Source organism: Lacerta agilis, chromosome 17, assembly GCF_009819535.1.
Source record: "Lacerta agilis isolate rLacAgi1 chromosome 17, rLacAgi1.pri, whole genome shotgun sequence".
Classification (NCBI taxonomy): domain Eukaryota; kingdom Metazoa; phylum Chordata; class Lepidosauria; order Squamata; family Lacertidae; genus Lacerta; species Lacerta agilis.
The window spans coordinates 33,710,084-33,715,708 of NC_046328.1; the positions used below are offsets into that span (position 1 = coordinate 33,710,084).

A 5,625-nucleotide genomic window follows, 5' to 3' on the forward strand; every position below is an offset into this window, starting at 1 on the left:
TTACTTCTGAGTATGCAGACATAGGATTGGACTGTGAATTACTGAGAAGTGTATGCCTGCTGGTCTTCTCTCCTTCCAACATACCTCTGATTGAACCAGATGCTTTTGTTTCATAATATTATTTATTTCACCTTCTATGTACACAGCACTCTACATAGCACAAGAAGAAAGGTATCTGGCTCAAGGAATGTACAAATCTGCATTAGGTGTGCCTAATGACAATGAGGCTCAACAATACCCCCCAAGGAGGCATTGCAATTACAGTTGGGTGGGCAACTCCAATGACATATAGTTCTCCCCTTTACACACACTCGGAAAGGAAATACCTGGATGGTGTAAGACTGATATTTAAATGGGAGGGGGAAATGTGCCTCTGGTACCAGCAGTTTAGGAAGCAATCTGATGGCCAACAAAGAAAGCTTTAAGTGGGGGCAGACTTATGACAGGTATGGGGACCTGTGGCCCTCGAGAGGCTGATGAACTACAGTTTCCACTTCCCTTGACCACTGGCAATACTGGCTGGGGTTGACTGGAGTTATAGTTTCACAATATCTGGATGATCACTGGTCAGCCACCCTTGAGGTATGGTTTAGGCCAGGGAATGGGAACGTAGAATCCAGCAAATAGAATGAAGTACAGCTCCAATCATCCCCAACCATTGATGATGCTCAACGGTGTCTGGAGGACCAAAGGTTCCCTTGATGCTATTTTAGGCCTACTAACTCCTCTTCCTCCTCTTCCTCCACCTCCTCCCACCTCTCAACCTGCGTCTTCTGGAATGTTCTGGACATAGTCACCTGAATTGCCCCACTCCAAAAAAGAAAGACTCGGGCTAAAACTGTAATTCACAGCACCTGTGATTATTATTGTTGTTTTCAAACTTCTACTACATGGATATACAAAATGGATGATGGCCGCCGATCCTGAACCTTTAAGGACAGGCGCCAATAACAAGTGTGGCCTCAATGTGTGGAGCATTGCTCCAGACTCCCGTTCCTAATGCAGCCCCCACTTCCTGTCTGCAGAGCCTCCTGCCTGAAACGGGCCTATCGCAAGATGGCCGCCGGCAAGCCACGCTTATGCTTCGTGCAGGCAGGTGGCGAAGGTGGCAAAAATGATGGGCGGCTCAGGAGGCAGGTGGCAGTACCACGGAGGCAAGTGGCATGGATCGAAGCCACATTCTGGGATTTCACAAGGCGGGGGCTCCGGGATGAGGATCTCTAAGTCTGTCAGCTTTGTTTCAGCCACAACAGCTGGTGGTTGCAATAGGAGCGTTGTTGAGGGGAGGCTTGTGCTGCAGGAGACGTTGTAGCCACAAAGCTCCCCGGGGAAAACCATGGCTATGTGGTGGGAGGCAAATCTAAAACGAAGTGGGGAAAGACACATATCACAAATAATGAAGCAATTAACATAAAGCATTGGCCTCTAGCCATGGTGGCTATGTTTCACCAACGCTGTTGAGAAAGCATGTCTCTGAATACCAGTTTCTGGGAATGGCACGTGTGGAGTGTTGCACCCAGGTCCTGCCCGTGTGCTTCCCATTGGTATCTGATTGGCGGTGGCTCTCCAGGGTCTAGACAGGGTTTTCTCGGGAGGTGTCCCAGGGATTGAACCTGGGACCGTCTGCATGCAAAGATGATGCTCTAACCCACTGAGCTATGGCCTTTCCTCAATGTCTCTTCTACACGAGAGATACAGGTGAAACTCGAAAAATTAGAATATCATGGAAAGGTTCATTTCTTTTAGTAATTCAACTTAAAAGGTGAAACTAATATATGAGATAGACTCACGACATGCAAAACGAGATATGTCAAGCCTTTATTTGTTATAATTGTGATGATTATGGCATACAGCTGATGAGAACCCCAAACTAACAATTTCAACTTGGGGGTTTTCATCAGCTGTGCGCCAGAATCATCACAATTATAACAAATAAAGGCTTGACATATCTCGCTTTGCATATCGTGAGTCTATCTCATATATTAAACTCCAGTAGCTAATGAGAACAATTGCTCACATAAATGGACTTTTCCATGATATTCTAATTTTTTGAGTTTCACCTGTACTTTCAGGATTCTTATATTGGGTATGAGCAAATCAACCCCCACTCTCTTCTTTCTAGATAAGTGGCAATTTTAACCAGAGGCCTTCTTAATTTTGCCCATCACCAGGGAGAAGACAACTGATCATTATCATAAACAATTTGACTGAAACACTGCATTCTCATTGTCATCATCATCTTACTATTTTTACTATCATTACTACTATTTTACCACTGATATTACTTATTCTTATTACTAGCTACTACTACTACCATTACTACTACTCCTACTAATACCAGTACTACTACTACTGCTACTACTATTATCATCTACTATTACCAATACGATTACCATTACTACTACTATGACTATTACTATTACTCACAATTCCCAGATAGGAATAGACAAATCTATACATTTCAGATTCTCTGAGTTTCCCATGTTCCTCATATTTCTGCATCGTATATACATGTCCTCACACTAAAATATTCAGAATTTTAATGCAAATTTCTTCTAATATGGACCTTTTTGTATGCACTTTTGCCTAATATTTATTTTTCCAAGATGTTATTTGTACTAATGTGCGTATATTGATTCACACAGTTCCCTAATCTACATAGTTTAGTGCACATTGGGACGGGGCGGGAAAGCTGTATTGGAAATTCAGAGGAGAACAAATTTCAAAGGATGGCTGCATTTCAGTTTGCGTATTGTCTCAGCAAGTGGGGATTGAAATAGAAACCATACTAACATCCTCCCCACATTCCATATAGTCCCGGATAGGAATTTGAAGAACCCTCATAAATACGGAACATAGCAGTGCTATTTTTCTAGGGGGGAAAAAGGTGCTGGAACTCACCGCGAACACCTCCCTTGTTCTCTTTGAATGGCAATGGCGCCCACCTGAGAGTTGCCAGAACTGAGTTCCAGCTGAAAAAAAGCCCTGGAACATGGGTAGCTACTGTACTTTATTCCAAGTCAGACTATTGGTCCACCTTTCTCAGTATTGTCAACCCTAGCAGCAGTTTCTAAGGGTTTCAGATAACGAGTTTCAGATAAGATATAACTTACTCAGAGATATACCTTCAGTATACCTGAAGGCGTGTCTCTACTCCCATCATTCAGCCCGGACACTGAGGCCCAGCTCCGAGGGCCTTCTAGCGCCCCCCCCCCCGTGAGAAATGAGGTTACAGGGAACCAGGCAGAGGGCCTTCTCAGCAGTGGCACCTGCCCTGTGGAATGACCTCCTAGCAGATGTCAAGGAGGTAAACAGCTATCTGACTTTTAGAAGAAGACATCTGAAGGCAGCCCTGTTTAGGGAAGTTTTAATGTCCGATGTTTTATTGTGCTTTTAATTCTGTTGGGAACTGCCCAGAATGGCTGGGGAAACCCAGCCAGATATGCAGGATATAATTATTATTATTATTATTACTACTACTACCACCAGGGATAGAAGCTGTGACCTTCTGCATGCAAAGCAGATGTTCTACCACTGAACTATGCATATTCCACTTCACCAGTCATCTTGTTCTTTTGTTACCTTGGAAACCCCTTGGCTGTTTCATCTACCCCCACACCACCCTCCACCCCCACATCAATCTGGTGTGTTGCTTTAAGCCTGCAACCCCCAGTTTTGCATACATAAAAGCAGGACCGGTGCTAGGGCTTCTGGCACCCTAGGCGAACCACCTTCTGGCGCCCCCCCGCCCCCCTGCCAAAGCCTGCTTTAGCGGGAGGTGGGGGGTGGAGAGGCAAGCAGCAGTTTCTCCGCTGTAGCAGAGAAGCTGCTGCTCGCCCATCCTGCTCCCTGCCCCCCACCAAAGCCTGCTTTAGCGGGAGCCAGGGGTGGTGGTGTAGGGGGCAAGCAGCACCTCTCCAGTACAGCAGAGAAGCTGCTGCTAGCCCGTCCCGCCTAAGCCTGGCCAGCGCCCCCTCCATTTTGGCGCCCTAGGCAATTGCCTAGTTCGCCTAAATGGACGTGCCGGCCCTGCATAAAAGGAAACTAAAAATATGTAACCATAAAGATCTCATAACACTTAGCCACACAGCTATTGAGGGAACATTGGGGCGGCTTGGAGCGGGGAGGAGAATATGCTGCCCAATTCTCAGCCGTCCATTCCACAATTTCTGCACACACATTTTATTGCATCTAAATAGCCACTTGACTTCCTTACTTTTTAATACAAAAAAACCTGTTGTGTTTGAAGGCCAGGCACCAGGCATAACAGCACAAACCACTCCTAGGCTATAAGCATCCAATGTGACTTTTACTCTGAGTAGACCAATTGAAATTAATGAGTCTAAGGTAGTCATCCTCCTTAACTTCAAGGAGACTTCTCTCAGTAAGACTCACATTGGATATAATCCCCCACCCCCCAAAAAATCTGCTGTGCTGAAGGATTGTTTGGATGACATCTAGGTTTCCCTATGCATAGCCCTGCCTTGCTATGCTAGCCTTCATCAGTGCAGGAGACCCACCACTAAGGAATTTCCCCAAGACACCTGCCCAAATGACAGACAGGTGGAAGCTATGGCTGGTGGCATTTCCATCAGCAATAGCCCATGGAAACCTTCTGAAACACAGCTTTCAGAGTTAGAGGAAAGATGGCGCAGGTTCTCAAGATGACCCTGCTGCCGTCGCGTGATAGCAATGGGCCTGATCCAGGCCTCTTTTCTGTACCAGCCTGGGAACTAGCACAGCAAAGAGGCATCCCCTTTTAACTTCCAGCCCCGGTTGTCATGAGCAGTGGGACTATGGCTGCATCGATGGCTTAGCTGATCCCTCAAGCCCTCCTGCTTCCAGCCACAAGGTCAACATGACATCTTAAGACTGCCCTGCTACCTGCAAGTAAGCCACGCTCAATATAATGGGATTCTACCTCTCAGCAAACATGCGCTTTAAGCAAAGACAGGAACAAACTCCGACCCCACAATTGGTGTTTCGTTTGCTATACAGAGATCTGAGCCCCTTGCCTTTGAACAGACCTTACCTGATTCTTCACAAGGTTCAGCAGATTGGGCTGGAGGAGAGCGGAGGAGGAAGAGCTCTTATACCATCTGCTCAGGAGCCTCGCGGGTAGGAAACACCCTCTGCTCATGTGGCTCCAATTTTCCCGCATGCCTCGCGCTTCTCTGAAATTGCTATAATTGTTCCTCCTCCCTGATTACAGCAATTGAGCGTTGTCTCTCAGCACCTGGCTTTAATATAGAGCAACACATTGCTGTCACACCCTTCTGCTTCCTTTTAATTGTATTGAGCTGCAGACCAATGCTGATTTCAGCAATCCTGGGCTTGGAAAACGGCCTGTTCCCAGACTCTCAGGCTTCTTTTCCAACAAGTCAGAAGCAGTCGTCTTCCCGAGATGCTGCATTTCTCCCAAAAGCAACTTTTAATTTCACTTGCCTACCTTTGAAAGTGTCAGAACGTTTTTTGTTGTTGTTTGCTGAAAGCCAGCCCAGACTTAGAACGTGCATCTCGCATTTCCTTCAAGTTTGTCCAGAACCCTCCGAGGCACAGTTTGTCTAAAGCTGATTAATAAACTAATGGCTGTGATTCATCTTCTCTATAACTTCTTTCATGGTG

General features: G+C 46.1%; 1 long non-coding RNA gene across 1 annotated transcript; it reads right to left on the bottom strand.

Annotated features, from left to right (window-relative positions):
- Positions 1-836: 836 nt before the first annotated feature.
- On the bottom strand, positions 837-5,221 carry LOC117039264. The gene is made up of 2 exons (XR_004425741.1): positions 5,033-5,221; positions 837-1,360 (listed from the first exon to the last, which is right to left on the bottom strand). It is a non-coding gene; the product is annotated as an uncharacterized LOC117039264 (long non-coding RNA).
- Positions 5,222-5,625: the final 404 nt, after the last annotated feature.